The sequence below is a fragment of the Oryctolagus cuniculus genome, chromosome 13 (assembly GCF_964237555.1).
Source record: "Oryctolagus cuniculus chromosome 13, mOryCun1.1, whole genome shotgun sequence".
Classification (NCBI taxonomy): domain Eukaryota; kingdom Metazoa; phylum Chordata; class Mammalia; order Lagomorpha; family Leporidae; genus Oryctolagus; species Oryctolagus cuniculus.
Window position 1 is genome coordinate 77,903,709 of NC_091444.1, and position 25,925 is coordinate 77,929,633.

At 44.0% G+C, this 25,925-nt stretch overlaps 1 long non-coding RNA gene across 1 annotated transcript in view; it reads right to left on the bottom strand.

Annotated features, from left to right (window-relative positions):
- Nucleotides 1–1,148: 1,148 nt before the first annotated feature.
- Nucleotides 1,149–25,925, bottom strand: part of LOC127487868 (uncharacterized) — a 154,277-nt gene continuing 129,500 nt past the window's right edge. The window contains exon 4 of the long non-coding RNA XR_011381595.1: nt 1,149–25,914. This is a non-coding gene — a long non-coding RNA (uncharacterized lncRNA). The remainder of the gene's footprint in view (nt 25,915–25,925) is intronic.

Consider the following 25,925-nt stretch of genomic DNA (forward strand, 5'->3'; position numbering starts at 1 on the left):
CGTGGACGCAGGGGCCCAAGCACTTGGGCTGTCTTCTACTGCTTTCCCAGATGCATTAGCAAGGAGCTGGGATTGGAAGTGGAGGAGCCAGTATTCGAACCAGTGCCCATTTGGGATGCCAGCATCACAGGCAGTGGCTTAATCTGCTACACCACAATGCTGGCCCCATGCAGCTTTTTTTTTTTTTTTTTTTTTTTTTTTTTTTTTTTTTACAGGCAGAGTAGACAGTGAGAGAGAGAGACAGAGAGAAAGGTCTTCCTTTGCCGTTGGTTCACCCTCCAATGGCTGCCGCTGCTGGCGCGCTGCGGCTGGCGCACCGCGCTGATCCGATGGCAGGAGCCAGGTGCTTCTCCTGGTCTCCCATGGGGTGCAGGGCCCAAGCACTTAGGCCATCCTCCACTGCACTCCCTGGCCACAGCAGAGAGCTGGCCTGGAAGAAGGGCAACTGGGACAGAATCCGGCGCCCCGACCGGGACTAGAACCCGGTGTGCTGGCGCCGCAAGGCAGAGGATCAGCCTAGTGAGCCGCGGTGCTGGCCCCATGCAGCTCTTAATAGTTGGGCTGCATGAGAGTATTTCAGGCATGGAAAGCCAAGACACTCTGGCAAAAAAAACAAACAAACAAAAAAAACAAAAAAACAAACAAACAAAAAACCCCACCACCTAAATGAGAGATCTCTATGAGTGAGATCCCAGTGGAAAGAACAGGTCTTCAAAGAAGGAGGTACCTTTCTCTGAAGGGAGGAGAGAACTTCCACTTTGACTATGACCTTGTCTAAATAAGATAAGAGTTGGCGAACTCAAAAGGCTTCCATAGCCTTGGAAACTCATGACTAGAGCATAGGGAGATTACTGATGCCATAAACAGGAGTGTCGATTTGTAAAGTCAACAACAGGAGTCACTGTGCACTTACTCCTCATGTAGGATCTCTGTCCTTTATGTGCAGTACATTGAGATTTAATGCTATAACGAGTACTCAAACAGTATTTTTCACTTTCTGTTTCTATGTGGGTGCAAACTGTTGAAATCTTTACTTAATGTATACTAAACTGATCTTCTGTATGTAAAGACAATTGAAAATGAATCTTGATAAGAATGGAAGGGGAGAGAGCGGGAAAGGGGAGGGTTGCGGGTGGGAGGGAAGTCATTGGCGGGGGGGAAGCCAATGTAATCCGTAAGCTGTACTTTGGAAATCTATATTCATTAAATAAAAGTTTAAAAAAATGCACAATTAAAAAAAATAGTTGGGCTGGAACCATAAATCACTATGTTCTATTTATTTAAGGAACTGACCAGAACTAAGAGAAGGTGCGAAGAAAGACACTTCTTGGCTAGCTGTCTGTTTATCTTGTAAATCAATCTGATCTCTTGAGCAAAAGTTAAAAACAACAGGTGTGAACTCATGCTATGACTTAGCCTGGGTTGACACATGTAGGTTTAAGCCAAGGCAAACACACTTCCCTGAAACACAGCTCTGTGAGCTCAATACAGTTCCTCCTTGAGTAGCCATTACAGATTGTCCTTGGGTGGTTCCCATAGAAGCAGGCTTCAGGAAGGGAAGGGAGACTACAAAGGAGAGCAGAGTCAACATATTCTATTGATCGGTGCATTGTTCATCTTCAGAATATTCTAGAAGGCTAGAGCTCAGTTGTAGGCAGTTGGTCAGGAGCACTGCAGTTGTAAATGGTCCTGAATGATTTATGTGGCCTTCCAGAAGAATCTTTGCCACACATTCCAAAGCAAGTGTTCCCTGAAGAGGTCCTGAATCTGTTGGTGTCAAAAGAATGCAGATTTGGTGACTGCAAGTGATGTCAAGCACGCTGAAGAGCATGCTGAGCTGTACCAACTGTTGCTGAGATAGTTTGCATAATGTCTTATTTTCTCTCATGTATGCTCCTTAGGAACATGTCTCGTTTAACTCTGTCTTGTCACAGAGCCTAAAACCTGTGCTGATGCATATTGATTTCATTTCTTTCTCTGACAGAACAAAAGAACACAAATTACATCTGTTGCCTTCTCTTTAGCTTGACAACTATGGGGGGGTCTTCAAAAAGTTCATGGAAAGTGAGTATTATGGATTTTGAAATACTTTGCACCAAGATAAATTTCTATTTTAGTTGTATTTTCCATGAACTGCTTGATGTGCCCACATAAGATGCTAAAGTTCTATTTTCCCTAATGTTGTCTTTTGTAGGACTGGAAGTCCTGGTCTGGATGGTGCTGTGGCTCACTGAGCATCAATGACTCTCACTGCTGGGGAGACAAAGCACTTGACAATCTACAAGGATGCATTCTGCATGTAATTTTTGTTGTTGTTGTTGTTAATATTTATTTATGTGAAAGTTACAGAGGGAGGGAGGGAGGGAGAGAGAGAGAGAGAGAGAGAGAGAGAGATCTTCCATCCACTGTTTCATTCCTCAGATGGCTGCAACAGCCAGGGCTGGGCCAGTCTGAAGCCAGGAGCCAGGAGCTTTTTCCACCTGGGTGACAGGGTCCCAAGCACTTGAACTGTCTTCCTTTACTTTTCCCAGGCCATTATCAGGGAGCTGGGTTGGAAGAAGAGCAGCTGGGACACACGTGAACAGGTGCCCATATGGGATGACATCATTGCCGGCAGCAGCTTTACCTGCCCTGCCACAACACGGACCTCTGAATATGTTTTCAGTAATGATATTTGCTTTTTTTCAGTGATGGTCACATTGCTACTAGAGGTGGGGCAACTCCTGCTCTTATCTTTACTCAGAGGCAGACAGGCCAGGCAGGTGCGAGTCAGCTGATGAAGAAGGGTAGCATTTCTGTAGACAGGACAGAAAAACACTCATTGGCATGTGTAAGGGCACTGCACTGTCCCACAGTGCCTCTGTAGTGGTGATGTAGCTGAGTCAGTGTACGGTGAGTCTGAACTTGAACCTCTCCCTGACACTGATCTTTTGCATGGATATATTGTTAAGTTCCTGTCTGATGTGACACACAAAGGATAATAATTTACTGATCTTAAGATTATTCTTCCATTTGATTTCAGTACTTCTGCTTCTTGTGCAGGAATAGATCAACTTTGGCTTCCCAGGAATTTACCCAATTTCACAGGCTTTTGGTGTTTCCTTGGCTTATCTTCTTGCACATCCAACTTTGTTTCCTTGGATAGTTTCTGTCTTTGCTTTAGAGCTCAGTTAAGATAGCTTCTCCTTTCTGAAACCATCCCCAATTCCCATGCAAAGCAAAAACCTGAAAATGGGTTGATGACTGCACCTGTCACCTCATTTTGTGTCTCCTTTGCCCTCTCTTTCACTCCTTTTTTTAATGATTGATTGTTTATTTTATTGAAAGGCAGAGTTACTGAATGAGAGAGAGAGAGAGAGAGAGAGAGAGAGAGAGAATGAATCCTCCATCTTCTGGTTCAATCTCTCCTCCCCGCCCCCAGATGGCTGGAACAGCTGGAGCTGGGCTGGTCAGGAGCCAGGAGCCAGGAGCTTCTTCCGGGTCTCCCATGTGGGTGCAGGGGCCCAAAGACTTGGGTCATCTTCTGCTGCTCTCCCAGGCACATTAGTGGGGAGCTGAATTGAAAGTGGAGCAGCTGAGACTTGAACTGACACTCATATGAGATACTGGCATTGCAGGCAGCGACTTTAGCAGCTACACAACTGAGTGGACCCCTCTTCTTCACTCTTAAATGCTGAATATTTTAAGGCATGGATTTAGACTTCTCAGTGCTTGTGTTCCAAGATTCTAACACCATGCCTTTAAAAAAAAAAAAAAAGAAATGTAAAATCAAATTTAAGTCCTACTGAAGCTGATTTTTAAGATCACCATGAGGCCAGCATCATGGTGCAGCAGGTTGAACTGTCTCCTGTGATGTCATCATTCCATAAGAGTGCCTGTCTGAGTCTCAGCTGTTCCACTTCTGATCCACCTCCCTGCTAGTGCACCTGGGAAAGCAGCAGAAGATGGTCCAGGTGCTTGTACCTCTGCCACCTGTGCGGGAGACCCATGTGGGATGCCGGCGCTGCAGGCGGGGGATTAACCAAGTGAGCCACCTCGCCGGCCTGGCCTTGGCTTCTTGATGAGATTATGCTGTGAGCAGAAACAAGGAGCTACAGCATTTGAGAGAAGGGCAGTAACTTAGAACTAAGAAGGGGAAAACAATTTGATGGTGCCTGAAATTGGCTAGCCTTATTGATAATTTTAATAATAATAATGTTGAGGGTCCTGGCTGTCTATTCAGATAAGAATTCTGAATTTCAGCTTGAATAAAACAGGTGATATGGTAAAGTTTTAGCATTTATTCAGTGAGAGAAATACACAGAAAAATGAGGGCTTTATTTAGGATAGAAAGAAGTCTAGAAATGTAAGTTGGATTCATACCAGGCAGAGAGCAGGCCAAGAGCCATGTGGAGCAAAGTGTGTGGTTAGGAGCAGCCACAGGTAGCATAGTGTGGGCAGGAAAGCAGAGAGCAGGCAGCTGGAAGGCCGGGCACCTGGAGGTGTAGGACAACAAGGGCAGGGCCCACTGTGCTCCATACCTTTTATTCACTTCCAAAGGGGTGTGGTTACATAGTCTGATTGGCAGGTGGGCATACAGGTGAGGTCAGGTAGGGGCATGAGATCACAAAAGGGGGCAGGGTGAAGGTGTGGTCTCCAGGTTCCAATCTAATCAGTTTAATACTATCTGCCTGCCTATATCACCAGGTGTTCTCTTCCTAGCAATGTCCAGAAAGGTGGGGAGAGAGCACTGAGGGAAATGACTTTGTGGTTCACCACAAAGATTGATGTGGGAGCCACAGACCACGGGACCCCAGTGGACCATGTGGCTATGAACAAGGAGGTTATGTTTTCCTCTGTGTGCCCTTTTATCACCATGGAGAGGTGCTGGGTGGGAGGAGGCATCCACAATTGGACTTCTTTTGTCTCAGTGCAATGGTGATTTGAAGTTGACCTATAAGGAAATGAAATAATGGGATGATTTATGCACACCTAGACTGAGAGATCAAGTTTTATATCTAGTACATATGTGAGGTATCTAAAATCATCTCTGGATGCTTAACAGACCTGATTAAGATTCTTTTCCACTGCTTTTATTATTTTTTTAAAGATTTTATTTATTTATTCGAGAGGTAGATTTACAGAAAGAGAGAGGGAGAGATAGAGAGAAAGGTCTTCCATCTGCTGGTTCACTCTCCAGATGGTTGCAATGGGGGAAGTTGGGCCCATCTGAAGCCAGGAGCTGGAAGCTTCTTCCAGGTCTCCCACATGGGTGGAAGGGTCCAAGCACTTGGGACATCTTCTGCTGCTTTCCCAGGCCATTAGCAGGGAGCTGGATCACAAGTGGAGCAGCTGGAACTTGAACTGGCATCCATATAGGATGCAAGGCCACAGGCAGAGGCTTAGCCTATTAAGCCACAGTGGCAGCCCCTTTCCATTGCTTTTGATTATAGATAATAGTCAAAACATATTCTTTGATCATTTGAGATACATTGTTAAAAAGCATTGAGTATTGACCAAAATTTTTTTGGAAGTTGACTTTCTTTTAAAGATTTACTTTCATTTTTTATTTAAAAAAGCAGAAACATACACACACACACACACACACACACACACGAGAGAGAGAGAGAGAGAGAGAGAGAGAAAGAGAGAGAATCTTCTGTCTACTGATTCACTTCCCAAATGTGTACAACATCTGAGGCAGGGCTGGGCCAGAGTCGGGAGCCTGGAACTTCATCTGGGTCTCCCACATAGATGGCAAGGAACAAAGTACTTGAGCCATCACTGCTGCCTCTCAGGATATACATTAGCAGAAAGCTGGAATCGGAAGTGGGACTGTAACTTGAACCTAAGTACTTTAATATGGAATACTGGTGTCATGTATGATGTCTTAAGCATTGCAAGCCAGACCTGAGCCCTGAGGCTGACTTTTTTTTTTTATTTATTTGAAAGTCAGAGTTAGAGAGAAAGAGAGAAAGAGAGAGAGAGAATGAATCATCCATCCACTGGTTCATTCCCCAAATGGCTATAACAGCCAGGGCTGGGACATGTGGAAGCCAGGAGCCATGAGTGTCATCTGGGTCTCCCAAATGGGTGCAGAGGCCCAAGCATGTGGGTCATCTTCCACTGCTTTCCCAGGTACATTAATAAGGAGCTGGATTGGCTGGAATAGAAGTGGAGCAGCCGGGACTCGGCACTGGCCCTGAAACTGACTTGTTTCAAGTGCTCCAGGGAAGTACATCATTCCTTTAAGTGAAGAATCCTGGTTTTGGGCAGAATCGTGTTAATGTGAATTTTACAAATTGTTAATCTAATACAATAACAGATTAAGGAAAGCTCTGTACTCTTTTCTTTGAAGAGCACTGGTGCATGTAACTGTGGGTACCCACTTGAGCGAAGGTGGCTGCAACTCTGCCCTGAGGAGCAGCTCAGCTCAAATGCCAAGTGCAGGAATTGTGTGTACTGGGGACAAGTCACAGGAACCGGAGTTCTACTTTATCTGAGCCCTTCTATCTTGATAAAGGAAGTCAAATTTCAAACCATTCCCTTTGTTATGATTAAATTTCAGGAAATGAGAGACCACATTATTCCCCAGCAGAGAACTGGGCCAAGAGTCCTTTCATTATCTGCTGAATGACTGATTGACCTCACAAGGTCTCATGACACAACTGAGTGACTGACTTATCATTGTGCTTTATCTACTTCCTAAAGGCAAGGGGCAGAGTGTGGCAATTTTATTATTTATACAAAGCTAACAAATGCATGCTGTTTACACATGCACCTTTCTTTCAGGTAGGAAACCAAAGGCAAAGAAGAATTTTGGTTTTGAATGCTGTCTTTTTTGGTTTCTGAACTGAGAAAGTCATCTTTGAAATTCAGACGAAAATTTGAACTGTTGGAAGGGATTTTGGACATCATAGCTACCCAGTACCTTCTTCTTCTTTTTTTTTTTAATTAAGGAACAATTTTAATTCAGTGCAAAAAAGTTGAGATCTGTGCATAATCTCTTCATGATATGTATTTTCCATAAATTTTTTTAGTTTTTATTTAATGAATGCATTTTTTTCATAGATACAACTTTAGGAATATAGTGGTTCTTTCCCTCATACACTCTTCGCCCAGCTCCCATCCCACCTCCCTCTCTCCCATCTCCTTCTTCATTATGGATCATTTTTAGTATGACTTTAGTATACTTTTTTAGTATATACTTCAACAATTTGCACCCATGCACACACATAACATATAGAATACAGTTTGGGGAGAAAATTTGCAGTTGATTCTAATATTATAATTCACTAGGGACAGAGGTCCTACATCAGGAGCAAGTGCACAGTGACTACTGTTGTTCCTTTAACAATTAACACTCTTATTTATGACATCAGTGATCATCTGAGGCTCTTTTCATGAGCTGCCAAGGCTATGGAAGCCTTTTGTGACCAAGACTCCTTAAGTATTTGGACACAGCCATAAGCAAAGTGGATGTTCTCTCCTCCCTTCAGAGAAGAGTATATCCTTTTTGATGACCCTTTCTTTCCTCTGAGGTCTCACAGAGATCCTTCCTGTAGGATTTTTTTTTTTGTCACAGAGACTTGGCTTTCCATGCCTGAAATGCTCTCGCAGGCCTTTCAGCCTGACCAGGAAGCCTTAAGGGTTGATTCTGAGGTCAGAGTGTTATTTACAGCAAATATCATTCTAGGAGTCTGCCAATGCCTTCTTTATGGATGAGACGGATGCTCAAGATGATGGCCAAGATACCAGAGCACAGATTAGAACTCAGGACTCTTAATGATTATTTTATTGCATATTGATCAAATCAAGCATATGAATGGCTTTATAAAGCAAAAATATTTTATTTATTTTTTATTTATTTATTTGACAGATAGAGTTAGACAATGAGAGAGACAGACAGACAGAAAGGTCTTCCTTCCATTGGTTCACCCCCCAAATGGCTGCCATGGCCGGCCAGACTACACCAATCTGAAGCCAGCAGCCAGGTGCCTCCCCCTGGTCTCCAATGTGTGTGCAGGGCCTAAGCACCTGGGCCATCCACCACTGCCTTCCTGGGCCACAGCAGAGAGCTAGACTGGAAGAGGAGCAACTGGGACTAGAACCCGGCGCCTATATGGGATGCCGGCGCTGCAGGCGGAGGATTAACCAAGTGAGCCATGGCGCCGGCCCCCAAATATTTTATTTTTAATGCTATTTCACAACTAGCTCATTTTGGGGGTTTGTTTTTAATTTGAGATGCAGAAAGAGAAAGAGACAGAGATAGAGAGAAGGAGTGGGGAGAAGGGGGGGAGAGAAAGAGAGTGAGAGAGCGCGCGCAAGCACTTCCATTCTCTGGTTCATTCCCCCAATATCTGCAACAGCTGGGGCTGGACCAAAGCTAGGAGATGGGAACACCACTCAGCTCTATGGGTGGCAGGAACCCAAGCACTTGAGCCATCACCACTGCTTCCTGGGGTGTACATTCACAGGAAGTTGGAGTCAGGACAGAGTCAAATGCACCCCAATGTGGGATGTAAGCATGTTAACTGCTAAACTTTTGCCTTTCACTTTTTTGGTTTCATTTTTTTAAGTTCAACCTATGGCATTTTAGGATTCACAGGACTGCTATAATCTTGTGACTTCAATAAGTACATTGCACATTATGTAGGTCATATGTTGATTCACTTACAAAGGTAGCAGAAAATTAATGCAAAAAAGGGAAGAAATAGGAAATAAGATAAAAAGTATAGACTGATTTTATTCATAAATTGAGAAGTGGAAATTCTAATAAAAACATGAGCACAAGGTATAACATAGCAGTATCTCTCTATATAACAAAGTAGGGTTTAGTCAAAGAAAGCAACATTGGTTTAATATTAAATTTTAATTAGTTGAGATACCACCTAAGTGGGTCCAAAAATAGCTCATATTTCAATAACTGCTGATATGGCATTTATTAACTCTTGATGAAAAGATAGAAATCAAGAGTTCTAGCCAGTGGACTGGAACAGATGTGAAGTGGCCATTGCTGGGCTGGGCCTTTTTAAGGAATCTATTTATTGGGCTGGTGCCGTGGCAGAGTAGGTTAAGCCTCTGCCTGTGGCACCGGCATCCCACACACACTCCAGTTCAAGTCCTGGCTGCTCCACTTCCTATCCAGCTCCCTGTTAATGTCCTGGGAAAGCCATGGAAGATGGCCCAAGTGCTTGGACCCAGAAGAAGCTCCTGGCTCCTGGCTTCAATCAGCCTAGCTCCAGCTGCTGCAGCCATCTGGGGAGTGAACCCGTGGATGGAAGACCTCTCTGTCTCTCCCTCTCTCTATAACTCTGCCTCTCAAGTAAATAAATCTTAAAAAAAAAAAGAAAACCATTTATTTATTCGAGAGGCAGAGAGACAGAGACAGAGACAGAGACAGGGACAGAGACATCACCTGGTTCACTCCCCAAATGCCTGCAATGGCCCTGGGCCTGGACTGGGCCTGAAGCTGGGTACTAAATATAGGTGTCTCCCACATGGATGGTAGGAACCCAACTACTGGGCCATCACTACTGCCACCTCAGAAGGCTAAAGTCAGTAGCCAGAGCTGGATAAATCCAGGTACTCCAATATGTGGGGATCTTAACCAACAGACCAAATGTTTGCTCCTAGGCTGAGGCTACTACACAGGTGTGTTTTATGCTCTCTCACCTGCTGCTGGCTGGATGCAAATGAAAACAAGAGTCCAAGGGGTGCCAGAACCACAAGACGGAAAGATCCTGGGTGCCTGAGTGACTTCAAAATGGTATCACAAATACCATCACAAAGAGCACTTTATTTGATCTGTTTTAAAAGCAAGGAGTAAGGCTGTATTCCTTGAGACATTACAGATTTTGGATCAATGCAACACCACAGCTAAGTGTCCTGAAAAATCTTTGTCTCTCTACCATACTCTCCATCACTTCTGCAGCCTTCTATTGCTGCACATCAATTCTCTTGAATATACTAAGAGTATTAAATATTGATTGCATCTAATTGTATCAAATACACTCTTTTTCCTCTCCACAATTCCAGTTTAGACAATCAGGTATTCTTACACTCATGGAATTTGTTTCTCTTCGCATATGCTTGGTCATTCCTTGAAGTCTCTTGTTCCTGGCTCTCTCCTTCAAGCTTCCTGCTTATTTCTTTAAACATCATAAGCACAATTCTAAAGTTCCGCAATGTCGGGTAATTCCAGTGTCTAAGAAGTTTAGGCTGGCACCGCAGCTCACTAGGCTAATCCTCCGCCTGTGGCGCTGGCACCCCGGGTTCTAGTCCCAGTTGGGGCTCCGGTTCTGTCCCAGTTGCTCCTCTTCCAGTCCAGCTCTCTGCTGTGGCCTGGGAAGGCAGTGGAGGATGGCCCAAGTGCTTGGGCCCCTGCACCCATTTGGGAGACCTGGGTGAAGCTCCTGGTCCCTGGCTTCAGATTGGCCCAGCTCCGGCTGTTGCAGCCATTCAGGGAGTGAACCAGCTGATGAAAGACCCCGTCTCTCCCTCTCTCTTTCTGTAACTCTGCCTTTCAAATAAATAAATAAATCTTTTTTTAAAAAAAGAAATTACCCCTTTTTGTTTGGGGCTCAGGCTTTTGGATAAAAATGTAACTGAGCCTGAAGTCAGCATAAAGATAACAAATAATAATAATAATTACAGAAGACTACTTCCTGTTAAAGGCCTTGGTGTCTCATCTCTGTTTACAAATCCCGCTACGGTACGGGATGTGTGTATCCCCAATGGCTGTTTTCACCACTGCACCAAACACCTGCCCCTCTGGTAACAATTTCTCAGGACCTGTTTTTCCTGCTTTCCACACAGTGCCAAAGTCAAGACAAGGAAGTTTTGCTTCTCTTTCTTTGTATGTTTTCAGTTAATTTGTCATGCATCTTGTGCTGGTGATCTGCCTCTTTGATGGGGAGGTCCCAATGTTTTGAGCTAACTCACTACCTGGAGTGTGTTCCAGGCTTTATCCTCTCTCCCTAAGTCCTGTGCATCCATCAAAGCAGAGACTCGGGTCACAAGCAGGCCTGAGGTTGCCTTACCTCTCAGAGTTGCGTTGCAGAACGTCTACTGAGTGTTTGATGTAGCATTTTGGTTATTTTCATTGGGAGGGTCTTTGCGGGTGTTTAGTCACCAAGAAAGCTGCAAATGGGATATTTCTGTAGCTTCTCTCAGGTTTGTGGACAGAGCCAGAGGCGATGGTGATGGTGTGGATGCTGTTTGGCTCGGATGAGCGGGTAGCTGAAGTCAGGTTTGCTTTTCTAAAATATAACTGATTTCCCTATTTATTGTGCAAAAAACAAAAGTGATATGCAGAAATCCAGAAAGAATTGAGGGAGGGACAAGAGTAGGTAATTTCTGGACCCCTGCCTGCCACAGACCAGTGTGTGGTGTAATGTTAATATTCTAACACTTCCTGTATGGGCTCTGCAGATGACAGCACGTTTCAGGGATTGGACAAAGGCACGCACACACTCACATCTCTTCCCGGAGCCTCTTCCAATAGGATGTGGGATAACTGGGGCTGGCGCTGTGGTGTAGTAGGTTAAACCTCCACCTGTGATGCTGGCATCGGATATGGTGCCTGTTCAAGACCCAGGTGCTCCACTTACAATCCAGATCCCTGTTAATGGCCTGGGAAAGCAGTGGAGGATGATCCAAATGCTTGAGTCCCTGCACCCTTCATGGGAGACCCAGAAGAAGCTCCAGGCTCCTGGCTTCAGCCGGGCATAGTCCTGGCTGTTGTGTCCATCTGAGGAGTGAATCAGTGGTTGGAAGATCTCTGTCTATGTCTATGTCTCTCTCTCTCTCTCTCTGTAACTCTGCCTTTCAAATAAATAAAAAAATATATTTTTTAAAAAAGGATGTGGGATCACTGAGCTATGGACTAATAGGTAGTAATAGGCAACTTTATCAGCTCCTTGGTATGAAGGATAATTTTATATATTAACTTCACTGGACCCAGATATGTGGTCAAACATTATTCTGGGCATCTCTGTGAGGGTATTTGGATGAGACTGGCATTTCAATCAGTGGACTTTGAGTAAAGCAGATTTCCTTCCCTCATGTGGGTGAACCTCACCCATCGGTTGAAGGCCTGAATAGAACGAAAAGGCTGACCTCACCAAATGAGAGAGCATTCTCCAGCAGACTCTCGGACTTCATCTGCAGCCTTGGCTCTTCCTGGCTCTAAGCACCTGGTCTTGGATTTGAGCTGGGGCACTGGCTTTCCTGGGTGCCCAGCCTGCTAGTCCACCCTACAGATCTTGACCTTATCAGGCTCCATAATTGTGTGAACCAATTCTTGGAATAAATTTCACACACACACACACACACACACACGCACACACTGTTCTGCTTTTCTACAGAACTCTGGCTACTACAATCAGGATAATCAGGATATAGATAGCTATTAAGGTGGTCTTGAAGCAAAGAAAAATTTTAGTGCCCTTAGAACAATTAGGTGTATAGATTGGCTTGAAATGGTGGGCTCAGGGTTGGTGCTGTGGCGCAGCAGGTTAAAGCCCTGGCCTGAAGCGCCAGCATCACATATGGGTGCCAGTTCTAGTCCTGGCTGCTCCTCTTCCGATCTGGCTCTCTGCTGTGGCCTGGGAAAGCAGTAGAAGATGGCCCAAGTCCTTGGGCCCCTGCACCCACATGGGAGACCCAGAAGAAGCTCCTGGCTCCTGGCTTTGGATCGGCACAGCTCTGGCCGTTGTGGCCTTCTGGGGGAGTGAACCAGTGGATGGAAGACCTCTCTCTGTCTCTACCTCTCTCTGTAAGTCTTTCAAATAAATAAAATAAATATTCTTTAAAAATGGTGGGCTCCTGCCTCCATCCCTCCCTCTCTCTCCCCTTCCTCTTTCTTTCCTCTTTCCTTTTCTTTCTTTCAGCCACAATTCCACCTTGCCCCAGCTTGGTCAGGTCAGACATGTGTAGTGCCTAGGTTGGGAATCTGACTGCCCACAGCCTGATGATATGGATATCCCTACCAATGCATTCAGTGGAAAAGCAGTTGTGGCAAAATCATCATTTTGTGATTTGGATGCCCCTGATTTCAGACACAACCTTCTCAATCCCCTTCACCTCCCTCTCCCTCAAGCTTTCAGGAAAGAGGGGACAGTGCTGTGAAGCGGAGTGTTAAGCTGCTGCCTCTGATGCTGGCATCCCGTATGAGCACTTGTTCGAGTCCTGGCTCTTCCACATCCAGTCCAGCTCCAGGCTCATGCACCTGGGAAGGCAGCAGTAGATGGCCCATGTGCTTGGGCACCTGTCACCCATGTGGGGTCCCAGATGGAACTCAGACTGTGACTTTAGCCTGACCTAACCCAGCTGTTGAGGCCATTTGGAGAATGAACCAGCAGATGTAAGATTTCTCTCTCTCTCTCCTGTTTCTCTGCCTCCCCTCTCTCTCTGTAACTCTGCCTTTCAAAGAAATAAGTAAATTTTGAAAAAGTAAAACTTTCAGAAAACAGCTTTGTGAATATGCATCATTATAATTAAAAAAAGAGTAGCAAGTGTGATTTAGACTCCTTTAACTTATTCTGGCAATAAAAAAAGATCTTAAATCTGTGATCTCTTTTTTAAAAAAAGTTTGCTGCTTACAATTAGACTTATTCTAAACTTCTTTTTTATTGTGCTATAAGTTAATTTTTACATACATTAGAGTAAGCTTTGTCATTCAATATCACTATCCAATCTCTGCTTTCTTGATCGGTGTAAATCTTCTTGTTTCTGGAATTTTCTGGAAAATCATTTTATAAACATCATTTTAAAAGTGATGATCAGTTACTTGTTTGAAATAGTCTTGCCAAAGTGAAACTACCAATTTATGAGTTATACAGAGAACAGAATTCCTCTTAATCTGTCCTTATAAGGTGTAAAGACTGCTATGGAAAACCAGGTCCCTGGAACAGCTCCAAGAATCGCATGATTCTCTATTGAGAGGGATGGAGTGCATTTAAAGAAGACCTTCTGCATAAGAGAAAGGGACAGAAAAAAAATCCAAAAGATGGAAGGCAAATGACAAAGTGGCTGAAGTAACAGGTTACACGAACGCTTGGAGAGATTGATCTTGGGTCCAGGAAGTTGGGATGTGTTTTGCTGGCCTCTGGTCTTTATTTGTTGTCCATTGCCATATCTAGAACACTGAAGAGCATAGAAAGTCTTTTTTTTGTTTTGTGCTAGAGTACCATTTTATTGTATTTGTTTTCTCCATAATTACACAACATAGTCATTATTCCATATTATACTTCATCTCGCTTGTCTTATTCTTTTTTTAAACTTTTATTTAATGTATTTCCAAAGTACAGTTTATGGATTACAGTGGCTTTTTTCCCCCCATAACTTACCTCCCACTCGCAACCCTCCCATCTCCCACTCCCCCTCTCCCATTCCATTCACATCAAGATTAATTTTCAATTCTCTTTATATACAGAAGATCAATGTAGTATATATTAAGTAAAGATTTCATCAGTTTGCACCCACACAGAAACACTAAGTGTAAAGTACTGTTTGAGTACTAGTTATAGCATTAATTCACATTGAACAACACATTAAGGACAGAGATCCTACAAGGGGAGTAAGTGCACAGTGACTCCTGTTGTTGACTTAACAAATTGACACTCCTGTTTATGGCATCAGTAATCACCCTCGGCTCTTGTCCTGAGTTGCCAAGGCTATGGAAGCCTTTTGAGTTCACCAACTCTGATCATATTTAGACAAGGTCATAGTCAAAGTGGAAGTTCTCTCCTCCCTTCAGAGAAAGGTACCTCCTTCTTTGATGACCTGTTCTTTCCATTGGGATCTCACTTGTAGAGATCTTTCATTTAGGTTTTTTTTTTTTTCCCCCAGAGTGTCTTGGCTTTCCATGCCTAAAATACTCCATAGAAAGTCTTTGAACCTTTTGTGGTGCTGGGAAGTTTTGCTGAAGTTTTCCGTAAAGAACATAGACGTGGAATGTTTCTCTTTGGCAGAATGATTTATTTCTTGGCAGAATGCAATACAAGTTTTTCCCAAGTTGTTGGTTTTTGCTTGGGCTTTATCTACCTGTCCATATCTTTCATCACTGTCCCTCTATTTCAGCTTCTTTCAGCCAACGTTTCTGCTCAGATGAAATTCTTACAGTGAGCAGCATGCCAAGGATGGGGCCATGCAGGCCATCCGCTCTGGATGCAATCAGTAAAAGCATGATAAAACCAGCTAAAGTTGAGTCCACTTCCTGCTATCACTGTAAATAATGCTACTAATTAAATACAACTTCCAAAACAATCTTTTGTTGGTATAAATTCTAACAGCTGCTGTGGTCATAGCTAAGTTTTTTTTTAAAAAAATACTTTATTTATTTATTTGAGAGGCAGAGTTACACAGAGTGGGAAAGACAGAGAGAAAGTTCTTCCATCCACTGGTTCACTCCCCAAATGGCCGCAACAGCTGGAGCTGGGCCAATCCCAAGGCAAGAGCCAGGAGCTTCTGGACCTCCCACACGGGTGGCAGGGGCCCAAGGTTCTGTGCCATCCTCCACTGATTCCACAGGCCATCAGAAAGGAGCTGGATTGGAAGTGGAGCAATGGGGACTTGAACTGGCGCTCATACGGGATGCCATATTTTAGATGGTGGCTTTATCTGCTATGCTGCAACGCCTGCCCCCTGAATAAAGAAATTAAATGCCCATTGTATGATTTAGTAGTTGCTTATATTATGCCCTTTGCCAATCCTTTGCTTTAATTAAAATTTATTGGCTAGGGTTTTTTTTTTTTTTTTTTTTTTTGACAGGCAGAGTTAGACAGTGAGAGAGAGACAGAGAGAAAGGTCTTCCTTTTTCCATTGGTTCACCTGCCAAGTGGCCACTACGGCTGGCGCGTTGTAGCTGGAGCGCTGCACCAATCCAAAGCCAGGAGCCAGGTGCTTCCTCCTGGTCTCCCATGTGGGTGCAAGGCCCAATGACCTGGGCCATCTTCCACTGCACTCCTGGGCCACAGCAGAGAGCTGGACTGGAAGAGGAGTGACTGGGACAGAATCTGGCTCCCCAACTGGGACTAGAACCCAGGGTGCCAGCGCCACAGGAGGAGGATTAGCCTAGTGAGCCCCGGCACCGGCCTTGGCTAGTTTTAAACTACATAACTGTAAATACACAGTTCAATAAAAGGAATATGCTGTGTTCTGCAGTTTCACTCTGCCCATTATTGTCATTATTATTATTATTATTAGTGTAATTTTACAATTATCACTAGAAGTCAGTTTCTAGAGAGAGGAAGTGTTAAGAAATGACCTCCTCCCAGTACCAAGTATGCTACACCCCTGACGACTCACGTCTTTCTGCTCTTCCTGTTCCTGCAAGTGACTTTCTTATTTGGGAATTCCTGCTCCTATTTTTGAGACCCAGTTCACCTGTCACCTCCTCTGTAATACTTTTCCTACTCAATCTCACACAAATGGTTAACTGTCCTCTCTCTTTGGCCTTTAGTAGTCATTGTACACTTGTCTATCCTTGCATGGGAAGCCCTGAAGTTTGGTTATTTATTTGTAAGTATCTCTGCTGCTACAGAGAGTGAGTTAATCAGAAGCAGAGATCATAACTCCTGTCTTAATGCAAGTTTCACCGGTTCCTAGCCTAACCCCTGGCCTATGATGTATGCTAAATAATCACCCTTGGAATGAAGGAAGAAGAATGACATGGCGTTTAACAACTATTAAATCGGGCTTGGCTTGGGTACTGTGTTATTCATGCAACTTTTTAATTTTTTGTGTCCTATTTTCTCAACAGCACCACATTCCTTTACCCTCCCCACAACTCCAGCCCCACACCCCTAGATTGCTGCTGCTTGCACCCCAACATACACTCCAGCACGAAGGTGGTAGCAGGTGGAGCAGGCAGCGGGGAGACAAGCATGGGAGAGGGTGGGGAGGAGGTGGATTCTGCAGTGCACCCTTGCAGAAACTGCACAGTGGACCTTCAAACTCTGCACTGTTTTCTGAGAACTTCAGCTTGTGGAGAGTTTAAAAGTTATTTGTGAGTGAAGTGTTACCCACTCTCCCAACCATCCAGTAAGTTGAGAATAATCTGAAGAGAGAAAGTCTAAATTAACTTTTCCTAGTGACTCCATTCACTACATTAGCTCTGTGTTATTTGAAAACCTACTGTGGCCTGGCAGTATCATAGGGTCAATGGAAAATACAGGGAAAAGGTGCATGGTCATTGCAGAAAAACTAGAACATTCAAATAGCTGGAAATAAGTTTAAACATGCTGAATCCCATTGTCTGTTGATAATTGTCATTATGACTGTGAAACATCTTTTCTTTGTCTCTCTCTTTGTTATACGTGTATTCTATACAAAGGGAAGCATTGTTTACATCTGTTTTATGTCTTGATTTTTTTCATATAATAATAAATCAACAGCATCTTTCCATGGCATTATATGTGCTTTACAGTATTATATGTAAGAGCTGACCTGTATTGCCCTTACAGTTATTTTGTAATTTATTTAACCTTACATTCTATTATTGGATATGGAAGTTGGTTTTAAATTTATTCACATTATAAATAATAATACTTATGATTTTTTTAAAGATTTATTTATTTATTTGAAAGGCAGAGTTACAGGGAGGCAGAGGCAGAGAGAGAGACAGAGAGAGAGAGAGAGAGACAGACAGAGAGATTGGTCTTCTATCTGCTGGTTCACTCCCCAGATGGCTGCAACGGCTGGAGCTGGGCAGATCTGAAGCCAGGAACCAGGAGCTTCTTCCGGGTCTCCCATGCAGGTGCAAGGGCCCGAGCACTTGGGCCATCTTGCATTGCTTTCCCAGGCCATAACAGAGAGCTGGATCAGAAGTGTGGCAGCCAGGACTCAAACCGGCTCCCATATGGGATGCCGGCACTGCAGGTGGCAGCTTTACCCACTACACCATGGTGCCAGCCTCACTTATGCTGCTTATAATAACAGATGAATCATTGAACAAATGCATGACCATATCCTCAAGATAAACGTCTGGAAGTACAACTGCTGGGTCAAAAGGTGAGAACGCATGTGACAGACTTCCTGATGAAAATGGCTCACAAGGATTTGTTCCTCATTTGGAGTTAAAGATCTCCAGTGTTGCTCCCATCCCCAGTGAAGTCCCAAAGGGCCAAAGTGTTCCTTCTTACTATTCTGCCATCTTTGGTGTATTGGCAATGTCCACTCTCACAAGTAATGACAGATGCCACAGTATGGATTCCTGGTATAATCCAAGCAGGAAGGAAGGAGGCAGTGGCCAAGGTCTTTCCCTGATACCATCCTGTATGCTAATAAGGAGGAAGAGCCTACATACGTGCTCCCAACAGATGTTCTATTATGTGGCATTAGCCTGATCTGGCTTGTGTGCCATCCTTGAACCAACAGTGGTGAAAGGGGACGACGGAATTGCCCTCACTCATCTCAGCTTTGACTCATCACCAGGGGTGTGGCAGAAACTGTGTGAACCCAACTAGGTTCCTCAAACACAGAGGGGAAGGATGGGCTCCAGCCACACCCCAGTGCCACTGGGAGTGTGCAGGAAGCCCAGATGTTCCTGTAACCTGCACTGGGACTCAGTAAAATTTTTAATTTACTGCTGTGTACCCAGGGTCTAACAGACATGTGGTAGGTAATTAGTGCAATGTTAGTTCAGTAAAATCATCCCTGGGTACCTTTTTTTTTTTAAATTTTTTTAAAAAATTTTTTGACAGGCAGAGTGGACAGTGAGACAGAGAGACAGAGAGAAAGGTCTTCCTTTTGCCTTTGGTTCACCCTCCAATGGCCACCAAGGCCGGTGCGCTGTGGCCGGCGCATCGTGCTGATCCGAAGGCAGCAGCCAGGTACTTCTCCTGGTCTCCCATGGGGTGCAGGGCCCAAGCACTCGGGCCATCCTCCACTGCTCTCCTGGGCCATAGTAGAGAGAGAGCTGGACTGGAAGAGGGGCAACCGGGACAGAATCCGGCACCCCGACCAGCACTAGAACCCGGTGTGCCGGTGCCGCAGGTGGAGGATTAGCCTATTGAACCGCGGCGCCGGCCCTGGGTACCTTTTTAAGAACTATTCAAGAGAAGGGCTCTGGGGCTCCCCCCATAGCTCTTGTGACTTCCCGAATTGAGCTGAGTTAGAACTTAGGTTCTGCTATAGCCTCATGCACTGAAATCCTGCTCAAAGCCGGATTTCCAGCTCTCAACCAGGTAGCGTGAAAAATTTTAAATATACTGAAAAGTTGACAGAAAAATGTGACCACCTCTTACGCGCTTTCATATGTAATCATGGTTAATATTTCATCATATCTGCTTAGTCTACACATATGCAGAATATTTGTGTGACATGATCCTCCTAATTAAGTAAAATATTCATATCTAGCTACACATATAAAATATATAAACATTTATGAAATAAATATAATGTGGCAGAGCGGTTTAAGCCTCTGCCATATTTAAATGTGAAATACATCTCCTCAAAATATTTATATTAGTCAACATAGCTGCAAAACCATCCAAAGCAAGAATTTTTAAAGTTTTTTTCTAAGATTCAATCCATATTCAAATTTTCTCACGCATCCCCTAAATGTCTTTTACACAGTTTTGAACCAAGATCCAATCAAAGACCATAATTGTGTATTGGTCCAATTTCCACTGCTGTCATAGAAGTACTCTAGGCTGCATACATTATAAGAAAAGGGGCTTATTGAGCTCAGGTTTTGGAATCTGAAGGCTCAAACAGCACGGGGTGGCTCTTGTGTGAGCCCTGCTGGCTGTGTCATATCCCAGTAGGTGGCATTACCACAGAAAACATGCTTGGGAGGGAGAGGTCGGGTAGTGAGAGAAGAGGCCAGAGCACGGAAAGTGGCCAGCTTTGAAAATAAATTATAGGGACTGGCACTGTGTCCTAGCAGGTAAAGCCTCCACCTGCAGTGCCGCCATCCTATATAGGCACCAGTTCATGTCTTGGCTGGTCCACTTCCCATCCAGCTCTCTGCTATGGCCTGGGAAAGCAGCAGAAGATGGCCCAAGTCCTTGGGCCCCTACACCCGCATGGGAGACGTGGAAGAAGCTCCTGGCTCCTGGCTTCGGATCGGCGCAGCTCTGGCCCTTGCAGCCAACTGGGGAGTGATCCAGAGGTTGGAAAACCTCTCTCTCTGCCTCTCATCTCTCTGTGTAACTCTGACCTTCAAATAAATAAATAAATCTTAAAAAAAGAAAATAGGCTGGCGCCGCGGCTCACTTGGCTAATCCTCTGCCTGCGGCGCCGGCACCCCGGGTTCTAGTCCTGGTTGGGGCACCGGATTCTGTCCTGGTTGCTCCTCTTCCAGTCCAGCTCTCTGCTGTAGCCCGATTAGGCTGTGGAGGATGGCCCAAGTGCTTGGCCCCTGCATCTGCATGGGAGACCAGGAGGGGGCACCTGGCTCCTGGCTTTGCATCAGCACAGTGCACCTGCTGTAGCAGCCACTTGGGGAATGAACCAACAGAAGGAAGACCTTTCTCTCTGTCTCTCTCTCTCTCTGTCTAACTCTGCCTGTCAAAAAAAAAAAAAAAAAAAAAAAAAAAAAAAAAAAAAGAAAGAAAGAAAAAGAAAGAAAGAAAGAAAGAAAATAAATTATGAAAACTCTTGAGAGAACAGCCTGATTTGGTGAGACCAGTATCAATCTCTTTTGAGGACAGTGTCCCCATGACATAGCCACTTCCCGCAGAGCCTCTCCTCTTAAAGACCCCACATTGTGACCACATGGAGGACCAAGCCTCCAAAACATGAATCTCTGGGTGGTGGGTGTAATAAATCACATGAAAATCATAGCACACACTGGGGCTGGTGTTGTGGCACAGTGGGTTCAGCATCTGCCTGGGATGCTGGCATCCCACATGAGGGCTGGTTTGAGTTCTGGCTGCTTCACTTCTGATTCAGTTCCCTGCTAATGCACCTGGGAAAGCAGCAGAGGATGGCTTGAATACCTGGGCCCCAGCCACCTGTGTGAGAGACCTGGATGGAGTTCCAGGCTGCTGGCTTTGGTGTGGGCCAGCCTAGCAGTTGCAGTCATTTGAGGAGTGAACCAGCAGATGCAAGATTCTCTCTCTCTCTCTCTCTTCCTTCTCTTTCTATAACTTTGCCTTTCAAATTAACAAATAAATCTTAAAAATTGTCTTAAAAATCATAGCACACTGCTGTTTCTCTAATCTCTTTTATACCACAATAGTCTCCCCACAGTTTTATCCTATGGCAGTCACTTTTGAAGATGCTACCCCAGTGGTCTTACAGAATGTCCCACATTCTAGATCTGTCTATATTCTTGGAGGTATCATTTAACTGCTTTCTCAATCCCTAGCATTTTCTTTCTTTCTTTTTTTAAGATTTCTTTATTTATTTGAAAGGCAGATTTACAGAGGGGCAGAGGCAGAGAGAGAGAGAGAGAGAGAGAGGTCTTCCATCAGTTGGTTCAGTCCCCAAATAGCATTGATGGCCAGGGCTGAGTCAGGCTGAATTCAGGAGCCAGGAGCTTCTACCAGATCTTCCACGTAGCTGCAGGGGCCCAAGGACTTGGGCCATCTTTTACTGCTTTCCCAGGCCATAGCAGAGAAATGGATAAGAAGTGGAGCAGCCGGGATTTGAACCAGCACCCATATGGAGTGCCGGTACTGCAGGGGGCAGATATACCTGCTACACCACAGTGCCAGCCCCAAGTATTTTTTATTAACTGATTAGATGTAGGTTAAACAGTTTTGGCAAGAACAGGTGACACTGTGGTTTTCTTGTTGTATTGTATGAGGGATCTCATAGTAGGTTGTCCTATTATTGGCGATGGTGTATTTGTTAAATTTTATCTGCTAAGAAGAGCATCCATAACAATCCTTTCTCATACAGTCCACAAAGAACTATCAAGAAAAATCTTTCTATATATCATGGACTTTTGCTTACAGTCTAGGCATGATAGAGTGGATTATAGTAGAACACAGAAAAGGAAATAGCTTAAAATTGGGTATTATTTTTGGAGGGTGGTGACAGAATTCAAAGTGATCATATTCCCCTCCTTTCTCACATTTCGTGTTGCAACCAATTAAGGCCATTTATATCATGAAAACAAAACAAAAGCTGAATATTAGGTGATATACCCAGGTATCGTTAACTGGCAATCTTTCTCTCTAGATATCATTATGGCCAGACTGTGTGATCATGAGCTCTTGTTTTTTTTTTTTGTTTTGTTTTTTTTTTCTTCTCAGTTTAAGAGCTCTATGAACCCTTCCTTTCCTGTTTTCTCTGAAAATTTGAAATCCCCCCTTGGAAAGCAAAAAACCAAGTTGCTTTGCCATTGTTGCTCCTGGACAACGATCAATGGGTTTTACCTTCATCATCAGAACAACTTATCAAGGTGTTGTCCTAACAAAGGTCCATTAATTCTAACATCTCATCCATAGCAACAAAAAGTTATCAGAAGACTTGAAATTTTAGTATTTCTTGGAAGTACATTAATCATTTTTGAATAGTTAACATAGGTATATGTTTAAAATTTTTAAATGTCTGAGTATGTTTGTACTGTAAAACAAGCCTCTCCCAAACCAGCATCTCTATTTCTTTCCCCAGGGACAACTATTGTTATTTTTTATTCTTAAGACATTTATTTATTTGAAAGGCAGAGTAACAGAGAGAAAGAGGGAGAAACAGAGAGAGAAAGAGAGAGATCTTCCATCTACTGGTTCGCTCTCCAAATGGCTGCAACAACTAGATCTGGGTCAGGCTGAATCCAGAGGCCAGGAACTCCATCTGGGTTTCCCATGTGAGTGGCAGGGGCCCAAGCACCTGGGCCACCCTCCACAGCCTTCCTAGGTGCATTAGCAGGGAGCTGGATCAGAAGTGGAGCTGCTGGGACTCGACCTGGCCTTCTGATAGGGGAAGCTGGTGTCACCAGTTGTTTCATAACACCAGCACCTATTAATAGTTTTAAATGTCTTTTTTTAGAAGTATTTTATGCATATATAAACTATGTCTATAAAATTCTTTTTTGTATATAAACATTATTTACTATGCATCCTGTCCTACGGCTTTTCTTCTTTTTTTAAAAGATTTATTTTATTTATTTGAAAGGCAGAGTTACAGAGAGAGGAAGGGACAGAGAGAGAGAGAGAGGTGTTCCATTTGCTGTTTCACTCCCCAAATGACCAATGGCTGGAGCTGAGCTGATCTGAAACCAGGAGCCAGGAGCTTCTGGGTCTCCCTCATGGGTGAGGGGGCCCAAGGATTTGGGCCATCCTCCGCTGCTTTCCCAGGTGCATTAGCAGGGAGCTGGATTGGAAGTGGAGTACCAGGACTGGAGCCGGCGCCCACATGGCATGCTGACGCTGCTGGTTGGGGTTTTAACCTGCTATGCCACAGTCCTGACCTTGCTTTTTCTTTTAAAGATTTATTTATTTGAAAGGCAGGGTTTGAGAGAGAGAGAGAGAGAGAGAGAGAGATATCTTCCATTTGCTGGTTCATTTCCCAAGTGGCAGCAATGGCCTGGGCTGGGCCAGGCCAAAGCCAGGAGCCTGAAACTCTGAGTCTCCCATGTGTGTGCCATGGGTCCAAGCACTTGGGCTCTCTTCTGCTGCTTTCCTGGGTGTGTTAGCTAAGAGTTGGATTGTGGGACTCTAATAGATGTTCATATGGCATGGCAGCATTGCAGGCGGTGGCTCAACTCACTGTGCCACAGTGCCAGCCCCCTTGCTTTTCCCCTTAAACTTAATATAGAGACTGTTCATATGGGCACAAGTAGAACTGATTTTTTTCTCCAATTTGATACTGCGTAGTATTCTATTCCATTGTTTATGTACCATAATTTGTTTACTCAGTTCTCTATTTTTGTCATTTATGATGTTCATGATATTTTGCTTTAAAAAAGTGATTTAGTGAATATCCCTTTTCACATATACAATTATATCTATAGAATTAGTCCTAAAAATGGAACAGCTGGGTTGTATTGGGAAGCCGTTGTCTATGGGTTTCTCACATTCCTCTGTCTTGTGAGAAGTGGCCCTGACAGTGCTGAATTATCTTCTGAAGCAAAGGCAAGATTTGCTTATTTTCCTGTATAATAAACATAGCATCTCCCTCTAGAGCAATGGCCATCCTAAGCTGGGATTCTTCTGTAATGCAACTCAGTGCTGTGTGGGTCTTTGGGGTCTACCTCTCCTACAGTTCTGTATTCCCAGATAGCCTACTAAGTAGTTCAACTACTTGATAAAATTAAAAATCTTCCCACTTTCTTGTGTAGTACCTGGCATCTCTTCCTCCAGTGTTCTGCCACAATTGAGCCATACCTTGGATCCATCTCCCCATGGAGACACTGTGTTTCCTTGGATTGTAGATTATTTCTTTGCCCTGTAATCTCATCATGGTTTTAAAGTTTGTTTAGCTTTTTCTTATATTTACAGAGAAGATTTTTTGTAGAAGACTTTTTTTTTTTTTAAACTTTGAGAGGTAGAGAGAGAGAAAGTCCTGATCTACCAATTCACTCCCAAAATGCCTGCTACAGCAGTGGGTGGGTCAGGCAAAAGATGGGATCTGGGAACTCCATTCAGGTCTCCTATGTGGATGGCAGCAACTCAACTACTTTGAGCCATCACCTGCTGCATTCCAGAGTCTGCATTAGTTGTAAGTTCTGGGATTCAAGCCCAGGTAACTCTGATATGGGATGCAAGTGTGCTAACCATTAGACCAAATGCTTGCCCCCATGGCAACACACTTTCCTGGCCTTCTAACATCCTAGATAGGAATGGAATATCCTGATGGAGTGGTGGATTCACCATCCAGGGATCCCATATATCACTGTATCAGAGCAGGAGAACCACTTTACACCACTGGAAATAAGTAGTTCTGTGCATCAGATCCACCTTAGCATTCAGAAGCTGTCAGTCTGAAAGAATGTTGGATGGCCTGCTAAAGTTGCCACTAAAGCTCAGATGCAGTACACTGTGAAGTTGGACACGATTCCCCAAGATGAAACACCTGCACTAAATTACAGACTTTTATATGATGTGATATCCCTAACAGGAAAAACACATAGGTCTGAGAACTAAGGAGTGGAAACATTTTTTTTTAAACTGTAGAATGGGAGCAACATTTTTTCCAGTCTTCAACTCTAGAGATAGACACCCTTTGGCTTTGGAGCTCCATGTGAGAGGCTAGATGATACTGTTTCAGATCTGCATCATGGTAGGACATCTCTCCTTACCCAATTTTTGTTCAGAACTCTCCAATATACTTTTGCAGTCCAAACTCTCTCAGCCTGCCTTCTGGAGACCTCAACTACACACGGCCCATTCTGAGAATCTAATTAAAATTACAGTTCATGCGCCCAGAATAAGCCAATTGTGCCTGGAAGTCCAAAGTTATGATTACAGAGTCAAGGTATTTATGACTTCCCTAAGGCCCATGGAGCCCACCTGATGAGCCCTGGGATGTGGCTCTCCACCTCACTTTATGTGGCATGTGCTATAGGTGCCTCCAAAAACATACAGCTCTAATGAGGAAAATGGTTGCAAGGCAGGCAGGATGACTCTTAGTGGCAGTGGAGTGTTGCATGTATTCTCTTCCATTATTCTTCATTGAATTTCAGTAGTGAACCTTCATAAGGAGAAATGAACAAATTCTAGAACATTTTGGTCTCTGGGGAGATTTCTGTATTTGGCTCCAGACAAGTAGGAGAGAATCCATTGAAATCTAGAGAAGTTGGCATCTTAAATTAAATGATAAGGGGAAAGGGTATCAACAGTGTTCAGGCTTCTTCTTAGATTGTCCACTTCAACCAGAGTGAGGAAGGGAGCAAGGAGCCCAGAAAACTATCATCTTCATTAACAAAGAGCATGCAGTCATTGAGAGTTGATCTTGTATTTGAGCTCTCGACAGGCCAGGGGAGGGAAAGGCAGATGGATGGAGGATATTGTAGCAGGAAAAACGCACTGCAAAATCCTAAGGATTAA